This window comes from Falco biarmicus, unplaced genomic scaffold, assembly GCF_023638135.1.
Source record: "Falco biarmicus isolate bFalBia1 unplaced genomic scaffold, bFalBia1.pri scaffold_27, whole genome shotgun sequence".
Classification (NCBI taxonomy): domain Eukaryota; kingdom Metazoa; phylum Chordata; class Aves; order Falconiformes; family Falconidae; genus Falco; species Falco biarmicus.
In genome coordinates this window covers 1,758,666-1,781,151 of record NW_026611833.1, presented here as the reverse complement: position 1 = coordinate 1,781,151, position 22,486 = coordinate 1,758,666, and positions in this window count along the sequence as shown.

Here is a 22,486-nt window from a genome sequence, read left to right as displayed (position 1 = left end):
CCAGAAAGCAGGTAGAACAAGTTTTGTGGTGCCTTTCAGCTGCCTACCGGGGTAGTGTAAAAACTACCAACAGAACTCGTTTCTGGCACCTTCCCCGGTGGAGTTGTGCATGGGGTGTGTTTGGAACATTTTGTCACCAGCCGAGTCCAAAACTCAGCTGTTCCCCATCTCAGCCCAGAAAGCAGGTAGGACAAGTTTAGTGGTGCCTTTCAGCTGCCTACCGGGGTAGTGTAAAAACTACCAACAGAACTCGTTTCTGGCACCTTCCCTGGTGGAGTTGTGCATGGGGTGTGTTTGGAACATTTTGTCACCAGCCGAGTCCAAAACTCAGCTGTTCCCCATCTCAGCCCAGAAAGCAGGTAGAAAAACTTTTGTGGTGCCTTTCAGCTGCCTACCGGGGTAGTGTAAAAACTACCAACAGAACTCGTTTCTGGCACCTTCCCCGGTGGAGCTGTGCATGGGGTGTGTTTGGAACATTTTTTCACCAGCCGAGTCCAAAATTCAGCCGTTCCCCGTCTCAGCCCAGAAAGCAGGTAGAACAAGTTTTGTGGTGCCTTTCAGCTGCCTACCGGGGTAGTGTAAAAACTACCAACAGAACTCGTTTCTGGCACCTTCCTCGGTGGAGTTGTGCATGGGGTGTGTTTGGAACATTTTGTCACCAGCCGAGTCCAAAATTCAGCTGTTCCCCATCTCAGCCCAGAAAGCAGGTAGAAAAACTTTTGTGGTGCCTTTCAGCTGCCTACTGGGGTAGTGTAAAAACTACCAACAGAACTCGTTTCTGGCACCTTCCCCGGTGGAGTTGTGCATGGGGTGTGTTTGGAACATTTTGTCACCAGCCGAGTCCAAAATTCAGCGATTCTCCATCTCAGCCCAGAAAGCAGGTAGAACAAGTTTTGTGGTGCCTTTCTCTTGCCTACCGGGGTAGTGTAAAAACTACCAACAGAACTCGTTTCTGGCACCTTCCCCGGTGGAGGTGTGCATGGGGTGTGTTTGGAACATTTTGTCACCAGCCGAGGCCAAAATTCAGCCGTTCCCCATCTCAGCCCAGAAAGCAGGTACAACAAGTTTTGCGGTGCCTTTCAGCCTGCCTACCGGGGTACTGTAAAAACTACCAACAGAACTCGTTTCTGGCACCTTCCCCGGTGGAGTTGTGCATGGGGTGTGTTTGGAATATTTTGTCAGCAGCCGAGTCCAAAATTCAGCTGATCCCATCTCAGCCCAGAAAGCAGGTAGAAAAACTTTTGTGGTGCCTTTCTCTTGCCTACCGGGGTAGTGTAAAAACTACCAACAGAACTCGTTTCTGGCACCTTCCTCGGTAGAGTTGTGCATGGGGTGTGTTTGGAACATTTTGTCACCATCCGAGTCCAAAATTCAGCCGTTCCCCATCTCAGCCCAGAAAGCAGGTAGAACAAGTTTTGTAGTGCCTTTCAGCTGCCTACCAGGGTAGTGTAAAAACTACCAACAGAACTCGTTTCTGCCACCTTCCCCGGTGGAGTTGTGCATGGGGTGTGTTTGGAACATTTTGTCACCAGCCGAGTCCAAAATTCAGCGATTCTCCATCTCAGCCCAGAAAGCAGGTACAACAAGTTTTGTGGTGCCTTTCAGCTGCCTACCGGGGTACTGTAAAAACTACCAACAGAACTCGTTTCTGGCACCTTCCCCGGTGGAGTTGTGCATGGGGTGTGTTTGGAACATTTTGTCACCAGCCGAGTCCAAAACTCAGCTGTTCCCCATCTCAGCCCAGAAAGCAGGTAGAAAAACTTTTGTGGTGCCTTTCAGCTGCCTACCGGGGTAGTGTAAAAACTACCAACAGAACTCGTTTCTGGCACCTTCCCCGGTGGAGGTGTGCATGGGGTGTGTTTGGAACATTTTGTCACCAGCCGAGTCCAAAATTCAGCCGTTCCCCGTCTCAGCCCAGAAACCAGGTAGAACAAGTTTTCTGGTGCCTTTCTCTTGCCTACAGGGGTAGTGTAAAAACTACGAAAAGAACTCGTTTCTGGCACCTTCCTCGGTGGAGTTGTGCATGGGGTTTGTTTGGAACATTTTGTCACCTGCCGAGTCCAAAATTCAGCCGTTCCCCATCTCAGCCCAGAAAGCAGGTAGAAAAACTTTTGTGGTGCCTTTCAGCTGCCTACCGGGGTACTGTAAAAACTACCAACAGAACTCGTTTCTGGCACCTTCCCCGGTGGAGTTGTGCATGGGGTGTGTTTGGAACATTTTGTCACCAGCCGAGTCCAAAATTCAGCTGATCCCCATCTCAGCCCAGAAAGCAGGTAGAAAAACTTTTGTGGTGCCTTTCAGCTGCCTACTGGGGTACTGTAAAAACTACCAACAGAACTCGTTTCTGGCACCTTCCCCGGTGGAGTTGTGCATGGGGTGTGTTTGGAACATTTTGTCAGCAGCCGACTCCAAAATTCAGCTGATCCCCATCTCAGCCCAGAAAGCAGGTAGAACAAGTTTAGTGGTGCCTTTCAGCTGCCTACCGGGGTAGTGTAAAAACTACCAACAGAACTCGTTTCTGGCACCTTCCCCGGTGGAGTTGTGCATGGGGTGTGTTTGGAACATTTTGTCAGCAGCCGACTCGAAAATTCAGCTGATCCCCATCTCAGCCCAGAAAGCAGGTAGAAAAACTTTTGTGGTGCCTTTCAGCTGCCTACCGGGGTAGTGTAAAAACTACCAACAGAACTCGTTTCTGGCACCTTCCCCGGTGGAGGTGTGCATGGGGTGTGTTTGGAACATTTTGTCACCAGCCGAGTCCAAAACTCAGCTGTTCCCCATCTCAGCCCAGAAAGCAGGTAGAAAAACTTTTGTGGTGCCTTTCAGCTGCCTACCGGGGTAGTGTAAAAACTGCCAACAGAACTCGTTTCTGGCACCTTCCCCGGTGGAGCTGTGCATGGGGTGTGTTTGGAACATTTTGTTACCAGCCGAGTCCAAAATACAGCCGTTCCCCATCTCAGCCCAGAAAGCAGGTAGAGCAAGTTTTGTGGTGCCTTTCAGCTGCCTACCGGGGTAGTGTAAAAACTACCAACAGAACTCGTTTCTGGCACCTTCCCCGGTGGAGTTGTGCATGGGGTGTGTTTGGAACATTTTGTCACCAGCCGAGTCCAAAATTCAGCCGTTCCCCATGTCAGCCCAGAAAGCAGGTACAACAAGTTTTGCGGTGCCTTTCAGCTGCCTACCGGGGTAGTGTAAAAACTACCAACAGAACTCGTTTCTGGCACCTTCCCCGGTGGAGTTGTGCATGGGGTGTGTTTGGAACATTTTGTCAGCAGCCGAGTCCAAAATTCAGCTGATCCCCATCTCAGCCCAGAAAGCAGGTAGAAAAACTTTTGTGGTGCCTTTCAGCTGCCTACTGGGGTACTGTAAAAACTACCAACAGAACTCGTTTCTGGCACCTTCCCCGGTGGAGTTGTGCATGGGGTGTGTTTGGAATATTTTGTCACCAGCCGAGTCCAAAATTCAGCGATTCTCCATCTCAGCCCAGAAAGCAGGTACAACAAGTTTTCTGGTGCCTTTCAGCTGCCTACCGGGGTAGTATAAAAACTACCAACAGAACTCGTTTCTGCCACCTTCCCCGGTGGAGTTGTGCATGGGGTGTGTTTGGAACATTTTGTTACCAGCCGAGTCCAAAATTCAGCCGTTCCTCATCTCAGCCCAGAAAGCAGGTAGAACAAGTTTAGTGGTGCCTTTCAGCTGCCTACCGGGGTAGTGTAAAAACTACCAACAGAACTCGTTTCTGGCACCTTCCCCGGTGGAGTTGTGCATGGGGTGTGTTTGGAACATTTTGTCACCAGCCGAGTCCAAAACTCAGCTGTTCCCCATCTCAGCCCAGAAAGCAGGTAGAAAAACTTTTGTAGTACCTTTCAGCTGCCTACCGGGGTAGTGTAAAAACTACCAACAGAACTCGTTTCTGGCACCTTCCCCGGTGGAGTTGTGCATGGGGTGTGTTTGGAACATTTTTTCACCAGCCGAGTCCAAAATTCAGCCGTTCCCCATCTCAGCCCAGAAAGCAGGTACAACAAGTTTTGTGGTGCCTTTCAGCTGCCTACCGGGGTAGTGTAAAAACTACCAACAGAACTCGTTTCTGGCACCTTCCTCGGTGGAGTTGTGCATGGGGTGTGTTTGGAACATTTTGTCACCAGCCGAGTCCAAAATTCAGCTGTTCCCCATCTCAGCCCAGAAAGCAGGTAGAAAAACTTTTGTGGTGCCTTTCAGCTGCCTACCGGGGTAGTGTAAAAACTACCAACAGAACTCGTTTCTGGCACCTTCCCCGGTGGAGCTGTGCATGGGGTGTGTTTGGAACATTTTGTTACCAGCCGAGTCCAAAATACAGCCGTTCCCCATCTCAGCCCAGAAAGCAGGTAGAACAAGTTTTCTGGTGCCTTTCAGCTGCCTACCGGGGTAGTGTAAAAACTACCATGAGAACTCGTTTCTGGCACCTTCCCCGGTGGAGTTGTGCATGGGGTGTGTTTGGAACATTTTGTTACCAGCCGAGTCCAAAATTAAGCCGTTCCTCATCTCAGCCCAGAAAGCAGGTAGAACAAGTTTAGTGGTGCCTTTCAGCTGCCTACCGGGGTAGTGTAAAAACTACCAACAGAACTCGTTTCTGGCACCTTCCCCGGTGGAGTTGTGCATGGGGTGTGTTTGGAACATTTTGTCACCAGCCGAGTCCAAAACTCAGCTGTTCCCCATATCAGCCCAGAAAGCAGGTAGAAAAACTTTTGTGGTGCCTTTCAGCTGCCTACCGGGGTAGTGTAAAAACTACCAACAGAACTCGTTTCTGGCACCTTCCCCGGTGGAGGTGTGCATGGGGTGTGTTTGGAACATTTTTTCACCAGCCGAGTCCAAAATTCAGCCGTTCCCCATCTCAGCCCAGAAAGCAGGTACAACAAGTTTTGTGGTGCCTTTCAGCTGCCTACCGGGGTAGTGTAAAAACTACCAACAGAACTCGTTTCTGGCACCTTCCCCGGTGGAGTTGTGCATGGGGTGTGTTTGGAACATTTTGTCACCAGGCGAGTCCAAAATTCAGCGATTCTCCTTCTCAGCCCAGAAAGCAGGTAGAACAAGTTTTGTGGTGCCTTTCTCTTGCCTACCGGGGTAGTGTAAAAACTACCAACAGAACTCGTTTCTGGCACCTTCCCCGGAGGAGTTGTGCATGGGGTGTGTTTGGAACATTTTGTCAGCAGCCGAGTCCAAAATTCAGCTGTTCCCCATCTCAGCCCAGAAAGCAGGTAGAAAAACTTTTGTGGTGCCTTTCAGCTGCCTACCGGGGTAGTGTAAAAACTACCAACAGAACTCGTTTCTGGCACCTTCCCCGGTGGAGCTGTGCATGGGGTGTGTTTGGAACATTTTGTTACCAGCCGAGTCCAAAATACAGCCGTTCCCCATCTCAGCCCAGAAAGCAGGTAGAGCAAGTTTTGTGGTGCCTTTCAGCTGCCTACTGGGGTAGTGTAAAAAACTACCAACAGAACTCGTTTCTGGCACCTTCCCCGGTGGAGTTGTGCATGGGGTGGTGTTTGGAACATTTTGTCACCAGCCGAGTCCAAAATTCAGCCCGTTCCCCATGTCAGCCCAGAAAGCAGGTACAACAAGTTTTGCGGTGCCTTTCAGCTGCCTACCGGGGTAGTGTAAAAACTACCAACAGAACTCGTTTCTGGCACCTTCCCCGGTGGAGTTGTGCATGGGGTGTGTTTGGAACATTTTGTCAGCAGCCGAGTCCAAAATTCAGCTGATCCCCATCTCAGCCCAGAAAGCAGGTAGAAAAACTTTTGTGGTGCCTTTCAGCTGCCTACTGGGGTACTGTAAAAACTACCAACAGAACTCGTTTCTGGCACCTTCCCCGGTGGAGTTGTGCATGGGGTGTGTTTGGAATATTTTGTCACCAGCCGAGTCCAAAATTCAGCGATTCTCCATCTCAGCCCAGAAAGCAGGTAGAACAAGTTTTGTGGTGCCTTTCTCTTGCCTACCGGGGTAGTGTAAAAACTACCAACAGAACTCGTTTCTGGCACCTTCCCCGGTGGAGGTGTGCATGGGGTGTGTTTGGAACATTTTTTCACCAGCCGAGTCCAAAATTCAGCCGTTCCCCATCTCAGCCCAGAAAGTAGGTAGAACAAGTTTTGTGGTGCCTTTCAGCTGCCTACCGGGGTAGTGTAAAAACTACCAACAGAACTCGTTTCTGGCACCTTCCCCGGTGGAGTTGTGCATGGGGTGTGTTTGGAACATTTTGTCACCAGCCGAGTCCAAAATTCAGCTGTTCCCCATCTCAGCCCAGAAAGCAGGTAGAAAAACTTTTGTGGTGCCTTTCAGCTGCCTACCGGGGTAGTGTAAAAACTACCAACAGAACTCGTTTCTGGCACCTTCCCCGGTGGAGCTGTGCATGGGGTGTGTTTGGAACATTTTGTTACCAGCCGAGTCCAAAATACAGCCGTTCCCCATCTCAGCCCAGAAAGCAGGTAGAACAAGTTTTGTGGTACCTTTCAGCTGCCTACCAGGGTAGTGTAAAAACTACCAACAGAACTCGTTTCTGGCACCTTCCTCGGTGGAGTTGTGCATGGGGTGTGTTTGGAACATTTTGTCAGCAGCCGAGTCCAAAATTCAGCCGTTCCCCATCTCAGCCCAGAAAGCAGGTACAACAAGTTTTGCGGTGCCTTTCAGCTGCCTACCGGGGTACTGTAAAAACTACCAACAGAACTCGTTTCTGGCACCTTCCCCGGTGGAGTTGTGCATGGGGTGTGTTTGGAACATTTTGTCAGCAGCCGACTCCAAAATTCAGCTGATCCCCATCTCAGCCCAGAAAGCAGGTAGAAAAACTTTTGTGGTGCCTTTCAGCTGCCTACTGGGGTACTGTAAAAACTACCAACAGAACTCGTTTCTGGCACCTTCCCCGGTGGAATTGTGCATGGGGTGTGTTTGGAATATTTTGTCACCAGCCGAGGCCAAAATTCAGCGATTCTCCATCTCAGCCCAGAAAGCAGGTAGAACAAGTTTTCTGGTGCCTTTCAGCTGCCTACCGGGGTAGTGTAAAAACTACCAACAGAACTCGTTTCTGGCACCTTCCCCGGTGGAGTTGTGCATGGGGTGTGTTTGGAACATTTTGTCACCAGCCGAGGCCAAAATTCAGCGATTCCCCATCTCAGCCCAGAAAGCAGGTACAACAAGTTTTGTGGTGCCTTTCAGCTGCCTACCGGGGTAGTGTAAAAACTACCAACAGAACTCGTTTCTGGCACCTTCCTCGGTGGAGTTGTGCATGGGGTGTGTTTGGAACATTTTGTCACCAGCCGAGTCCAAAACTCAGCTGTTCCCCATCTCAGCCCAGAAAGCAGGTAGAAAAACTTTTGTGGTGCCTTTCAGCTGCCTACCGGGGTAGTGTAAAAACTACCAACAGAACTCGTTTCTGGCACCTTCCCCGGTGGAGCTGTGCATGGGGTGTGTTTGGAACATTTTGTTACCAGCCGAGTCCAAAATACAGCCGTTCTCCATCTCAGCCCAGAAAGCAGGTAGAACAAGTTTTGTGGTGCCTTTCAGCTGCCTACCGGGGTAGTGTAAAAACTACCAACAGAACTCATTTCTGGCACCTTCCCCGGTGGAGTTGTGCATGGGGTGTGTTTGGAACATTTTGTCACCAGCCGAGTCCAAAATTCAGCCGTTCCCCATGTCAGCCCAGAAAGCAGGTACAACAAGTTTTGCGATGCCTTTCAGCTGCCTACCGGGGTACTGTAAAAACTACCAACAGAACTCGTTTCTGGCACCTTTGCCGGTGGAGTTGTGCATGGGGTGTGTTTGGAACATTTTGTCACCAGCCGAGTCCAAAACTCAGCTGTTCCCCATCTCAGCCCAGAAAGCAGGTAGAAAAACTTTTGTGGTGCCTTTCAGCTGCCTACCGGGGTAGTGTAAAAACTACCAACAGAACTCGTTTCTGGCACCTTCCTCGGTGGAGTTGTGCATGGGGTGTGTTTGGAACATTTTGTCACCAGCCGAGTCCAAAACTCAGCTGTTCCCCATCTCAGCCCAGAAAGCTGGTAGAAAAACTTTTGTGGTGCCTTTCTCTTGCCTACCGGGGTAGTGTAAAAACTACCAACAGAACTCGTTTCTGGCACCTTCCCCGGTGGAGTTGTGCATGGGGTGTGTTTGGAACATTTTGTCACCAGCCGAGTCCAAAATTCAGCGATTCTCCTTCTCAGCCCAGAAAGCAGGTAGAACAAGTTTTCTGGTGCCTTTCTCTTGCCTACCGGGGTAGTGTAAAAACTACCAACAGAACTCGTTTCTGGCACCTTCCCCGGAGGAGTTGTGCATGGGGTGTGTTTGGAACATTTTGTCAGCAGCCGAGTCCAAAACTCAGCTGTTCCCCATCTCAGCCCAGAAAGCAGGTAGAAAAACTTTTGTGGTGCCTTTCAGCTGCCTACCGGGGTAGTGTAAAAACTACCAACAGAACTCGTTTCTGGCACCTTCCCCGGTGGAGCTGTGCATGGGGTGTGTTTGGAACATTTTGTTACCAGCCGAGTCCAAAATACAGCTGTTCCCCATCTCAGCCCAGAAAGCAGATAGAACCGATTTTGTGGTGCCTTTCAGATGCCTACCGGGGTACTGTAAAAACTACCAACAGAACTCGTTTCTGGCACCTTCCCCGGTGGAGTTGTGCATGGGGTGTGTTTGGAACATTTTGTCACCAGCCGAGTCCAAAATTCAGCCGTTCCCCATCTCAGCCCAGAAAGCAGGTACAACAAGTTTTGCGGTGCCTTTCAGCTGCCTACCAGGGTACTGTAAAAACTACCAACAGAACTCGTTTCTGGCACCTTCCCCGGTGGAGGTGTGCATGGGGTGTGTTTGGAACATTTTGTCAGCAGCCGAGTCCAAAATTCAGCTGATCCCCATCTCAGCCCAGAAAGCAGGTAGAAAAACTTTTGTGGTGCCTTTCAGCTGCCTACTGGGGTACTGTAAAAACTACCAACAGAACTCGTTTCTGGCACCTTCCCCGGTGGAGTTGTGCATGGGGTGTGTTTGGAATATTTTGTCACCAGCCGAGTCCAAAATTCAGCGATTCTCCTTCTCAGCCCAGAAAGCAGGTAGAACAAGTTTTGTGGTGCCTTTCTCTTGCCTACCGGGGTAGTGTAAAAACTACCAACAGAACTCGTTTCTGGCACCTTTGCCAGTGAAGGTGTGCATGGGGTGTGTTTGGAACATTTTGTCACCAGCCGAGTCCAAAACTCAGCTGTTCCCCATCTCAGCCCAGAAAACAGGTAGAACAAGTTTTCTGGTGCCTTTCAGCTGCCTACCGGGGTAGTGTAAAAACTACCAACAGAACTCGTTTCTGGCACCTTCCCCGGTGGAGTTGTGCATGGGGTGTGTTTGGAACATTTTGTCACCAGCCGAGTCCAAACTTCAGCTGTTCCCCATCTCAGCCCAGAAAGCAGGTAGAAAAACTTTTGTGGTGCCTTTCAGCTGCCTACCGGGGTAGTGTAAAAACTACCAACAGAACTCGTTTCTGGCACCTTCCCCGGTGGAGCTGTGCATGGGGTGTGTTTGGAACATTTTGTTACCAGCCGAGTCCAAAATACAGCCGTTCCCCATCTCAGCCCAGAAAGCAGGTAGAACAAGTTTTGTGGTACCTTTCAGCTGCCTACCGGGGTAGTGTAAAAACTACGAACAGAACTCGTTTCTGGCACCTTCCTCGGTGGAGTTGTGCATGGGGTGTGTTTGGAACATTTTGTCACCAGCCGAGTCCAAAATTCAGCCGTTCCCCATCTCAGCCCAGAAAGAAGGTACAACAAGTTTTGCGGTGCCTTTCAGCTGCCTACCGGGGTACTGTAAAAACTACCAACAGAACTCGTTTCTGGCACCTTCCCCGGTGGAGTTGTGCATGGGGTGTGTTTGGAACATTTTGTCAGCAGCCGAGTCCAAAATTCAGCTGATCCCCATCTCAGCCCAGAAAGCAGGTAGAAAAACTTTTGTGGTGCCTTTCAGCTGCCTACTGGGGTACTGTAAAAACTACCAACAGAACTCGTTTCTGGCACCTTCCCCGGTGGAGTTGTGCATGGGGTGTGTTTGGAATATTTTGTCACCAGCCGAGGCCAAAACTCAGCTGTTCCCCATCTCAGCCCAGAAAGCAGGTAGAACAAGTTTTCTGGTGCCTTTCAGCTGCCTACCGGGGTAGTGTAAAAACTACCAACAGAACTCGTTTCTGGCACCTTCCCCGGTGGAGTTGTGCATGGGGTGTGTTTGGAACATTTTGTTACCAGCCGAGTCCAAAATTAAGCCGTTCCTCATCTCAGCCCAGAAAGCAGGTAGAACAAGTTTAGTGGTGCCTTTCAGCTGCCTACCGGGGTAGTGTAAAAACTACCAACAGAACTCGTTTCTGGCACCTTCCCCGGTGGAGTTGTGCATGGGGTGTGTTTGGAACATTTTGTCACCAGCCGAGTCCAAAACTCAGCTGTTCCCCATCTCAGCCCAGAAAGCAGGTAGAAAAACTTTTGTGGTGCCTTTCAGCTGCCTACCGGGGTAGTGTAAAAACTACCAAGAGAACTCGTTTCTGGCAACTTCCCCGGTGGAGGTGTGCATGGGGTGTGTTTGGAACATTTTTTCACCAGCCGAGTCCAAAATTCAGCCGTTCCCCATCTCAGCCCAGAAAGCAGGTAGAACAAGTTTTCTGGTGCCTTTCAGCTGCCTACCGGGGTAGTGTAAAAACTACCAACAGAACTCGTTTCTGGCACCTTCCCCGGTGGAGTTGTGCATGGGGTGTGTTTGGAACATTTTGTCACCAGCCGAGTCCAAAACTCAGCTCTTCCCCATCTCAGCCCAGAAAGCTGGTAGAAAAACTTTTGTGGTGCCTTTCAGCTGCCTACCGGGGTAGTGTAAAAACTACCAACAGAACTCGTTTCTGGCACCTTCCCCGGTGGAGTTGTGCATGGGGTGTGTTTGGAACATTTTGTCACCAGCCGAGTCCAAAATTCAGCTGATCCCCATCTCAGCCCAGAAAGCAGGTAGAAAAACTTTTGTGGTGCCTTTCAGCTGCCTACTGGGGTAGTGTAAAAACTACCAACAGAACTCGTTTCTGGCACCTTCCCCGGTGGAGTTGTGCATGGGGTGTGTTTGGAATATTTTGTCACCAGCCGAGTCCAAAATTCAGCGATTCTCCATCTCAGCCCATAAAGCAGGTAGAACAAGTTTTCTGGTGCCTTTCTCTTGCCTACCGGGGTAGTGTAAAAACTACCAACAGAACTCGTTTCTGGCACCTTTGCCAGTGAAGGTGTGCATGGGGTGTGTTTGGAACATTTTGTCACCAGCCGAGTCCAAAACTCAGCGATTCCCCATCTCAGCCCAGAAAGCAGGTAGAACAAGTTTTCTGGTGCCTTTCAGCTGCCTACCGGTGTAGTGTAAAAACTACCAACAGAACTCGTTTCTGGCACCTTCCCCGGTGGAGTTGTGCATGGGGTGTGTTTGGAACATTTTTTCACCAGCCGAGTCCAAAATTCAGCCGTTCCCCATCTCAGCCCAGAAAGCAGGTAGAACAAGTTTTGTGGTGCCTTTCAGCTGCCTACCGGGGTACTGTAAAAACTACCAACAGAACTCGTTTCTGGCACCTTCCCCGGTGAAGGTGTGCATGGGGTGTGTTTGGAACATTTTGTCACCAGCCGAGTCCAAAATTCAGCCGTTCCTCATCTCAGCCCAGAAAGCAGGTAGAACAAGTTTTGTGGTGCCTTTCAGCTGCCTACCGGGGTAGTGTAAAAACTACCAACAGAACTCGTTTCTGGCACCTTCCCCGGTGGAGTTGTGCATGGGGTGTGTTTGGAATATTTTGTCAGCAGCCGAGTCCAAAATTCAGCTGATCCCCATCTCAGCCCAGAAAGCAGGTAGAAAAACTTTTGTGGTGCCTTTCTCTTGCCTACCGGGGTAGTGTAAAAACTACCAACAGAACTCGTTTCTGGCACCTTCCTCGGTGGAGTTGTGCATGGGGTGTGTTTGGAACATTCTGTCACCAGCCGAGTCCAAAATTCAGCCGTTCCCCATCTCAGCCCAGAAAGCAGGTAGAACAAGTTTTGTAGTGCCTTTCAGCTGCCTACCAGGGTAGTGTAAAAACTACCATGAGAACTCGTTTCTGCCACCTTCCCCGGTGGAGTTGTGCATGGGGTGTGTTTGGAACATTTTGTCACCAGCCGAGTCCAAAATTCAGCGATTCTCCATCTCAGCCCAGAAAGCAGGTACAACAAGTTTTGTGGTGCCTTTCAGCTGCCTACCGGGGTACTGTAAAAACTACCAACAGAACTCGTTTCTGGCACCTTCCCCGGTGGAGTTGTGCATGGGGTGTGTTTGGAACATTTTGTCACCAGCCGAGTCCAAAACTCAGCTGTTCCCCATCTCAGCCCAGAAAGCAGGTAGAACAAGTTTAGTGGTGCCTTTCAGCTGCCTACCGGGGTAGTGTAAAAACTACCAACAGAACTCGTTTCTGGCACCTTCCCCGGTGGAGTTGTGCATGGGGTGTGTTTGGAACATTTTGTCACCAGCCGAGTCCAAAACTCAGCTGTTCCCCATATCAGCCCAGAAAGCAGGTAGAAAAACTTTTGTGGTGCCTTTCAGCTGCCTACCGGGGTAGTGTAAAAACTACCAACAGAACTCGTTTCTGGCACCTTCCCCGGTGGAGGTGTGCATGGGGTGTGTTTGGAACATTTTTTCACCAGCCGAGTCCAAAATTCAGCCGTTCCCCGTCTCAGCCCAGAAAGCAGGTAGAACAAGTTTTGTGGTGCCTTTCAGCTGCCTACCGGGGTAGTGTAAAAACTACCAACAGAACTCGTTTCTGGCACCTTCCTCGGTGGAGTTGTGCATGGGGTGTGTTTGGAACATTTTGTCACCAGCCGAGTCCAAAATTCAGCTGTTCCCCATCTCAGCCCAGAAAGCAGGTAGAACAAGTTTTGTGGTGCCTTTCAGCTGCCTACCGGGGTAGTGTAAAAACTACCAACAGAACTCGTTTCTGGCACCTTCCCCGGTGGAGTTGTGCATGGGGTGTGTTTGGAACATTTTGTCACCAGCCGAGTCCAAAACTCAGCTGTTCCCCATCTCAGCCCAGAAAGCAGGTAGGACAAGTTTAGTGGTGCCTTTCAGCTGCCTACCGGGGTAGTGTAAAAACTACCAACAGAACTCGTTTCTGGCACCTTCCCCGGTGGAGTTGTGCATGGGGTGTGTTTGGAACATTTTGTCACCAGCCGAGTCCAAAACTCAGCTGTTCCCCATCTCAGCCCAGAAAGCAGGTAGAAAAACTTTTGTGGTGCCTTTCAGCTGCCTACCGGGGTAGTGTAAAAACTACCAACAGAACTCGTTTCTGGCACCTTCCCCGGTGGAGGTGTGCATGGGGTGTGTTTGGAACATTTTTTCACCAGCCGAGTCCAAAATTCAGCCGTTCCCCGTCTCAGCCCAGAAAGCAGGTAGAACAAGTTTTGTGGTGCCTTTCAGCTGCCTACCGGGGTAGTGTAAAAACTACCAACAGAACTCGTTTCTGGCACCTTCCTCGGTGGAGTTGTGCATGGGGTGTGTTTGGAACATTTTGTCACCAGCCGAGTCCAAAATTCAGCTCTTCCCCATCTCAGCCCAGAAAGCAGGTAGAAAAACTTTTGTGGTGCCTTTCAGCTGCCTACTGGGGTAGTGTAAAAACTACCAACAGAACTCGTTTCTGGCACCTTCCCCGGTGGAGTTGTGCATGGGGTGTGTTTGGAACATTTTGTCACCAGCCGAGTCCAAAATTCAGCGATTCTCCATCTCAGCCCAGAAAGCAGGTAGAACAAGTTTTGTGGTGCCTTTCTCTTGCCTACCGGGGTAGTGTAAAAACTACCAACAGAACTCGTTTCTGGCACCTTCCCCGGTGGAGGTGTGCATGGGGTGTGTTTGGAACATTTTGTCACCAGCCGAGGCCAAAATTCAGCCGTTCCCCATCTCAGCCCAGAAAGCAGGTACAACAAGTTTTGCGGTGCCTTTCAGCTGCCTACCGGGGTACTGTAAAAACTACCAACAGAACTCGTTTCTGGCACCTTCCCCGGTGGAGTTGTGCATGGGGTGTGTTTGGAACATTTTGTCACCAGCCGAGTCCAAAATTCAGCCGTTCCCCATCTCAGCCCAGAAAGCAGGTAGAACAAGTTTTGTGGTACCTTTCAGCTGCCTACCGGGGTAGTGTAAAAACTACGAAAAGAACTCGTTTCTGGCACCTTCCCCGGTGGAGGTGTGCATGGGGTTTGTTTGGAACATTTTGTCACCTGCCGAGTCCAAAATTCAGCCGTTCCCCATCTCAGCCCAGAAAGCAGGTAGAAAAACTTTTGTGGTGCCTTTCAGCTGCCTACCGGGGTACTGTAAAAACTACCAACAGAACTCGTTTCTGGCACCTTCCCCGGTGGAGTTGTGCATGGGGTGTGTTTGGAACATTTTGTCACCAGCCGAGTCCAAAATTCAGCTGATCCCCATCTCAGCCCAGAAAGCAGGTAGAAAAACTTTTGTGGTGCCTTTCAGCTGCCTACTGGGGTACTGTAAAAACTACCAACAGAACTCGTTTCTGGCACCTTCCCCGGTGGAGTTGTGCATGGGGTGTGTTTGGAACATTTTGTCAGCAGCCGACTCCAAAATTCAGCTGATCCCCATCTCAGCCCAGAAAGCAGGTAGAACAAGTTTAGTGGTGCCTTTCAGCTGCCTACCGGGGTAGTGTAAAAACTACCAACAGAACTCGTTTCTGGCACCTTCCCCGGTGGAGTTGTGCATGGGGTGTGTTTGGAACATTTTGTCACCAGCCGAGTCCAAAACTCAGCTGTTCCCCATCTCAGCCCAGAAAGCAGGTAGAAAAACTTTTGTGGTGCCTTTCAGTTGCCTACCGGGGTAGTGTAAAAACTACCAACAGAACTCGTTTCTGGCACCTTCCCCGGTGGAGGTGTGCATGGGGTGTGTTTGGAACATTTTTTCACCAGCCGAGTCCAAAATTCAGCCGTTCCCCATCTCAGCCCAGAAAGCAGGTACAACAAGTTTTGTGGTGCCTTTCAGCTGCCTACCGGGGTAGTGTAAAAAATACCAACAGAACTCGTTTCTGGCACCTTCCTCGGTGGAGTTGTGCATGGGGTGTGTTTGGAACATTTTGTCACCAGCCGAGTCCAAAACTCAGCTGTTCCCCATCTCAGCCCAGAAAGCTGGTAGAAAAACTTTTGTGGTGCCTTTCTCTTGCCTACCGGGGTAGTGTAAAAACTACCAACAGAACTCGTTTCTGGCACCTTCCCCGGTGGAGTTGTGCATGGGGTGTGTTTGGAACATTTTGTCACCAGCCGAGCCCAAAATTCAGCGATTCTCCTTCTCAGCCCAGAAAGCAGGTAGAACAAGTTTTGTGGTGCCTTTCTCTTGCCTACCGGGGTAGTGTAAAAACTACCAACAGAACTCGTTTCTGGCACCTTCCCCGGAGGAGTTGTGCATGGGGTGTGTTTGGAACATTTTGTCAGCAGCCGAGTCCAAAATTCAGCTGTTCCCCATCTCAGCCCAGAAAGCAGGTAGAAAAACTTTTGTGGTGCCTTTCAGCTGCCTACCGGGGTAGTGTAAAAACTACCAACAGAACTCGTTTCTGGCACCTTCCCCGGTGGAGCTGTGCATGGGGTGTGTTTGGAACATTTTGTTACCAGCCGAGTCCAAAATACAGCCGTTCCCCATCTCAGCCCAGAAAGCAGGTAGAACAAGTTTTGTAGTGCCTTTCAGCTGCCTACCGGGGTAGTGTAAAAACTACCAACAGAACTCGTTTCTGGCACCTTCCCCGGTGGAGTTGTGCATGGGGTGTGTTTGGAACATTTTGTCACCAGCCGAGTCCAAAATTCAGCCGTTCCCCATGTCAGCCCAGAAAGCAGGTACAACAAGTTTTGCGGTGCCTTTCAGCTGCCTACCGGGGTAGTGTAAAAACTACCAACAGAACTCGTTTCTGGCACCTTCCCCGGTGGAGTTGTGCATGGGGTGTGTTTGGAATATTTTGTCACCAGCCGAGTCCAAAATTCAGCGATTCTCCATCTCAGCCCATAAAGCAGGTAGAACAAGTTTTCTGGTGCCTTTCTCTTGCCTACCGGGGTAGTGTAAAAACTACCAACAGAACTCGTTTCTGGCACCTTTGCCAGTGAAGGTGTGCATGGGGTGTGTTTGGAACATTTTGTCACCAGCCGAGTCCAAAACTCAGCGATTCCCCATCTCAGCCCAGAAAGCAGGTAGAACAAGTTTTCTGGTGCCTTTCAGCTGCCTACCGGTGTAGTGTAAAAACTACCAACAGAACTCGTTTCTGGCACCTTCCCCGGTGGAGTTGTGCATGGGGTGTGTTTGGAACATTTTTTCACCAGCCGAGTCCAAAATTCAGCCGTTCCCCATCTCAGCCCAGAAAGCAGGTAGAACAAGTTTTGTGGTGCCTTTCAGCTGCCTACCGGGGTACTGTAAAAACTACCAACAGAACTCGTTTCTGGCACCTTCCCCGGTGAAGGTGTGCATGGGGTGTGTTTGGAACATTTTGTCACCAGCCGAGTCCAAAATTCAGCCGTTCCTCATCTCAGCCCAGAAAGCAGGTAGAACAAGTTTTGTGGTGCCTTTCAGCTGCCTACCGGGGTAGTGTAAAAACTACCAACAGAACTCGTTTCTGGCACCTTCCCCGGTGGAGTTGTGCATGGGGTGTGTTTGGAATATTTTGTCAGCAGCCGAGTCCAAAATTCAGCTGATCCCCATCTCAGCCCAGAAAGCAGGTAGAAAAACTTTTGTGGTGCCTTTCTCTTGCCTACCGGGGTAGTGTAAAAACTACCAACAGAACTCGTTTCTGGCACCTTCCTCGGTGGAGTTGTGCATGGGGTGTGTTTGGAACATTCTGTCACCAGCCGAGTCCAAAATTCAGCCGTTCCCCATCTCAGCCCAGAAAGCAGGTAGAACAAGTTTTGTAGTGCCTTTCAGCTGCCTACCAGGGTAGTGTAAAAACTACCATGAGAACTCGTTTCTGCCACCTTCCCCGGTGGAGTTGTGCATGGGGTGTGTTTGGAACATTTTGTCACCAGCCGAGTCCAAAATTCAGCGATTCTCCATCTCAGCCCAGAAAGCAGGTACAACAAGTTTTGTGGTGCCTTTCAGCTGCCTACCGGGGTACTGTAAAAACTACCAACAGAACTCGTTTCTGGCACCTTCCCCGGTGGAGTTGTGCATGGGGTGTGTTTGGAACATTTTGTCACCAGCCGAGTCCAAAACTCAGCTGTTCCCCATCTCAGCCCAGAAAGCAGGTAGCAAAAGTTTTGTGGTGCCTTTCAGCTGCCTACCGGGGTAGTGTAAAAACTACCAACAGAACTCGTTTCTGGCACCTTCCCCGGTGGAGTTGTGCATGGGGTGTGTTTGGAACATTTTGTCACCAGCCGAGTCCAAAACTCAGCTGTTCCCCATATCAGCCCAGAAAGCAGGTAGAAAAACTTTTGTGGTGCCTTTCAGCTGCCTACCGGGGTAGTGTAAAAACTACCAACAGAACTCGTTTCTGGCACCTTCCCCGGTGGAGGTGTGCATGGGGTGTGTTTGGAACATTTTTTCACCAGCCGAGTCCAAAATTCAGCCGTTCCCCGTCTCAGCCCAGAAAGCAGGTAGAACAAGTTTTGTGGTGCCTTTCAGCTGCCTACCGGGGTAGTGTAAAAACTACCAACAGAACTCGTTTCTGGCACCTTCCTCGGTGGAGTTGTGCATGGGGTGTGTTTGGAACATTTTGTCACCAGCCGAGTCCAAAATTCAGCTGTTCCCCATCTCAGCCCAGAAAGCAGGTAGAACAAGTTTTGTGGTGCCTTTCAGCTGCCTACCGGGGTAGTGTAAAAACTACCAACAGAACTCGTTTCTGGCACCTTCCCCGGTGGAGTTGTGCATGGGGTGTGTTTGGAACATTTTGTCACCAGCCGAGTCCAAAACTCAGCTGTTCCCCATCTCAGCCCAGAAAGCAGGTAGGACAAGTTTAGTGGTGCCTTTCAGCTGCCTACCGGGGTAGTGTAAAAACTACCAACAGAACTCGTTTCTGGCACCTTCCCCGGTGGAGTTGTGCATGGGGTGTGTTTGGAACATTTTGTCACCAGCCGAGTCCAAAACTCAGCTGTTCCCCATCTCAGCCCAGAAAGCAGGTAGAAAAACTTTTGTGGTGCCTTTCAGCTGCCTACCGGGGTAGTGTAAAAACTACCAACAGAACTCGTTTCTGGCACCTTCCCCGGTGGAGGTGTGCATGGGGTGTGTTTGGAACATTTTTTCACCAGCCGAGTCCAAAATTCAGCCGTTCCCCGTCTCAGCCCAGAAAGCAGGTAGAACAAGTTTTGTGGTGCCTTTCAGCTGCCTACCGGGGTAGTGTAAAAACTACCAACAGAACTCGTTTCTGGCACCTTCCTCGGTGGAGTTGTGCATGGGGTGTGTTTGGAACATTTTGTCACCAGCCGAGTCCAAAATTCAGCTCTTCCCCATCTCAGCCCAGAAAGCAGGTAGAAAAACTTTTGTGGTGCCTTTCAGCTGCCTACTGGGGTAGTGTAAAAACTACCAACAGAACTCGTTTCTGGCACCTTCCCCGGTGGAGTTGTGCATGGGGTGTGTTTGGAACATTTTGTCACCAGCCGAGTCCAAAATTCAGCGATTCTCCATCTCAGCCCAGAAAGCAGGTAGAACAAGTTTTGTGGTGCCTTTCTCTTGCCTACCGGGGTAGTGTAAAAACTACCAACAGAACTCGTTTCTGGCACCTTCCCCGGTGGAGGTGTGCATGGGGTGTGTTTGGAACATTTTGTCACCAGCCGAGGCCAAAATTCAGCCGTTCCCCATCTCAGCCCAGAAAGCAGGTACAACAAGTTTTGCGGTGCCTTTCAGCTGCCTACCGGGGTACTGTAAAAACTACCAACAGAACTCGTTTCTGGCACCTTCCCCGGTGGAGTTGTGCATGGGGTGTGTTTGGAACATTTTGTCACCAGCCGAGTCCAAAATTCAGCCGTTCCCCATCTCAGCCCAGAAAGCAGGTAGAACAAGTTTTGTGGTACCTTTCAGCTGCCTACCGGGGTAGTGTAAAAACTACGAAAAGAACTCGTTTCTGGCACCTTCCCCGGTGGAGGTGTGCATGGGGTTTGTTTGGAACATTTTGTCACCTGCCGAGTCCAAAATTCAGCCGTTCCCCATCTCAGCCCAGAAAGCAGGTAGAAAAACTTTTGTGGTGCCTTTCAGCTGCCTACCGGGGTACTGTAAAAACTACCAACAGAACTCGTTTCTGGCACCTTCCCCGGTGGAGTTGTGCATGGGGTGTGTTTGGAACATTTTGTCACCAGCCGAGTCCAAAATTCAGCTGATCCCCATCTCAGCCCAGAAAGCAGGTAGAAAAACTTTTGTGGTGCCTTTCAGCTGCCTACTGGGGTACTGTAAAAACTACCAACAGAACTCGTTTCTGGCACCTTCCCCGGTGGAGTTGTGCATGGGGTGTGTTTGGAACATTTTGTCAGCAGCCGACTCCAAAATTCAGCTGATCCCCATCTCAGCCCAGAAAGCAGGTAGAACAAGTTTAGTGGTGCCTTTCAGCTGCCTACCGGGGTAGTGTAAAAACTACCAACAGAACTCGTTTCTGGCACCTTCCCCGGTGGAGTTGTGCATGGGGTGTGTTTGGAACATTTTGTCACCAGCCGAGTCCAAAACTCAGCTGTTCCCCATCTCAGCCCAGAAAGCAGGTAGAAAAACTTTTGTGGTGCCTTTCAGTTGCCTACCGGGGTAGTGTAAAAACTACCAACAGAACTCGTTTCTGGCACCTTCCCCGGTGGAGGTGTGCATGGGGTGTGTTTGGAACATTTTTTCACCAGCCGAGTCCAAAATTCAGCCGTTCCCCATCTCAGCCCAGAAAGCAGGTACAACAAGTTTTGTGGTGCCTTTCAGCTGCCTACCGGGGTAGTGTAAAAAATACCAACAGAACTCGTTTCTGGCACCTTCCTCGGTGGAGTTGTGCATGGGGTGTGTTTGGAACATTTTGTCACCAGCCGAGTCCAAAACTCAGCTGTTCCCCATCTCAGCCCAGAAAGCTGGTAGAAAAACTTTTGTGGTGCCTTTCTCTTGCCTACCGGGGTAGTGTAAAAACTACCAACAGAACTCGTTTCTGGCACCTTCCCCGGTGGAGTTGTGCATGGGGTGTGTTTGGAACATTTTGTCACCAGCCGAGCCCAAAATTCAGCGATTCTCCTTCTCAGCCCAGAAAGCAGGTAGAACAAGTTTTGTGGTGCCTTTCTCTTGCCTACCGGGGTAGTGTAAAAACTACCAACAGAACTCGTTTCTGGCACCTTCCCCGGAGGAGTTGTGCATGGGGTGTGTTTGGAACATTTTGTCAGCAGCCGAGTCCAAAATTCAGCTGTTCCCCATCTCAGCCCAGAAAGCAGGTAGAAAAACTTTTGTGGTGCCTTTCAGCTGCCTACCGGGGTAGTGTAAAAACTACCAACAGAACTCGTTTCTGGCACCTTCCCCGGTGGAGCTGTGCATGGGGTGTGTTTGGAACATTTTGTTACCAGCCGAGTCCAAAATACAGCCGTTCCCCATCTCAGCCCAGAAAGCAGGTAGAACAAGTTTTGTAGTGCCTTTCAGCTGCCTACCGGGGTAGTGTAAAAACTACCAACAGAACTCGTTTCTGGCACCTTCCCCGGTGGAGTTGTGCATGGGGTGTGTTTGGAACATTTTGTCACCAGCCGAGTCCAAAATTCAGCCGTTCCCCATGTCAGCCCAGAAAGCAGGTACAACAAGTTTTGCGGTGCCTTTCAGCTGCCTACCGGGGTAGTGTAAAAACTACCAACAGAACTCGTTTCTGGCACCTTCCCCGGTGGAGTTGTGCATGGGGTGTGTTTGGAACATTTTGTCACCAGCCGAGTCCAAAATTCAGCTGTTCCCCATCTCAGCCCAGAAAGCAGGTAGAACAAGTTTTGTGGTGCCTTTCAGCTGCCTACCGGGGTAGTGTAAAAACTACCAACAGAACTCGTTTCTGGCACCTTTGCCGGTGGAGCTGTGCATGGGGTGTGTTTGGAACATTTTGTTACCAGCCGAGTCCAAAATACAGCCGTTCCCCATCTCAGCCCAGAAAGCAGGTAGAACAAGTTTTCTGGTGCCTTTCAGCTGCCTACCGGGGTAGTGTAAAAACTACCATGAGAACTCGTTTCTGGCACCTTCCCCGGTGGAGTTGTGCATGGGGTGTGTTTGGAACATTTTGTTACCAGCCGAGTCCAAAATTAAGCCGTTCCTCATCTCAGCCCAGAAAGCAGGTAGAACAAGTTTAGTGGTGCCTTTCAGCTGCCTACCGGGGTAGTGTAAAAACTACCAACAGAACTCGTTTCTGGCACCTTCCCCGGTGGAGTTGTGCATGGGGTGTGTTTGGAACATTTTGTCACCAGCCGAGTCCAAAACTCAGCTGTTCCCCATCTCAGCCCAGAAAGCAGGTAGAAAAACTTTTGTGGTGCCTTTCAGCTGCCTACCGGGGTAGTGTAAAAACTACCAACAGAACTCGTTTCTGGCACCTTCCTCGGTGGAGGTGTGCATGGGGTGTGTTTGGAACATTTTTTCACCAGCCGAGTCCAAAATTCAGCCGTTCCCCATCTCAGCCCAGAAAGCAGGTAGAACAAGTTTTCTGGTGCCTTTCTCTTGCCTACCGGGGTAGTGTAAAAACTACCAACAGAACTCGTTTCTGGCACCTTCCCCGGTGGAGTTGTGCATGGGGTGTGTTTGGAACATTTTGTCAGCAGCCGAGTCCAAAATTCAGCTGTTCCCCATCTCAGCCCAGAAAGCAGGTAGAAAAACTTTTGTGGTGCCTTTCAGCTGCCTACCGGGGTAGTGTAAAAACTACCAACAGAACTCGTTTCTGGCACCTTCCCCGGTGGAGCTGTGCATGGGGTGTGTTTGGAACATTTTGTCAGCAGCCGAGTCCAAAATTCAGCCGTTCCCCATGTCAGCCCAGAAAGCAGGTACAACAAGTTTTGCGGTGCCTTTCAGCTGCCTACCGGGGTAGTGTAAAAACTACCAACAGAACTCGTTTCTGGCACCTTCCCCGGTGGAGTTGTGCATGGGGTGTGTTTGGAACATTTTGTCAGCAGCCGAGTCCAAAATTCAGCTGATCCCCATCTCAGCCCAGAAAGCAGGTAGAAAAACTTTTGTGGTGCCTTTCAGCTGCCTACTGGGGTACTGTAAAAACTACCAACAGAACTCGTTTCTGGCACCTTCCCCGGTGGAGTTGTGCATGGGGTGTGTTTGGAATATTTTGTCACCAGCCGAGGCCAAAATTCAGCGATTCTCCATCTCAGCCCAGAAAGCAGGTACAACAAGTTTTCTGGTGCCTTTCAGCTGCCTACCGGGGTAGTATAAAAACTACCAACAGAACTCGTTTCTGCCACCTTCCCCGGTGGAGTTGTGCATGGGGTGTGTTTGGAACATTTTGTTACCAGCCGAGTCCAAAATTCAGCCGTTCCTCATCTCTAGCCCAGAAAGCAGGTAGAACAAGTTTAGTGGTGCCTTT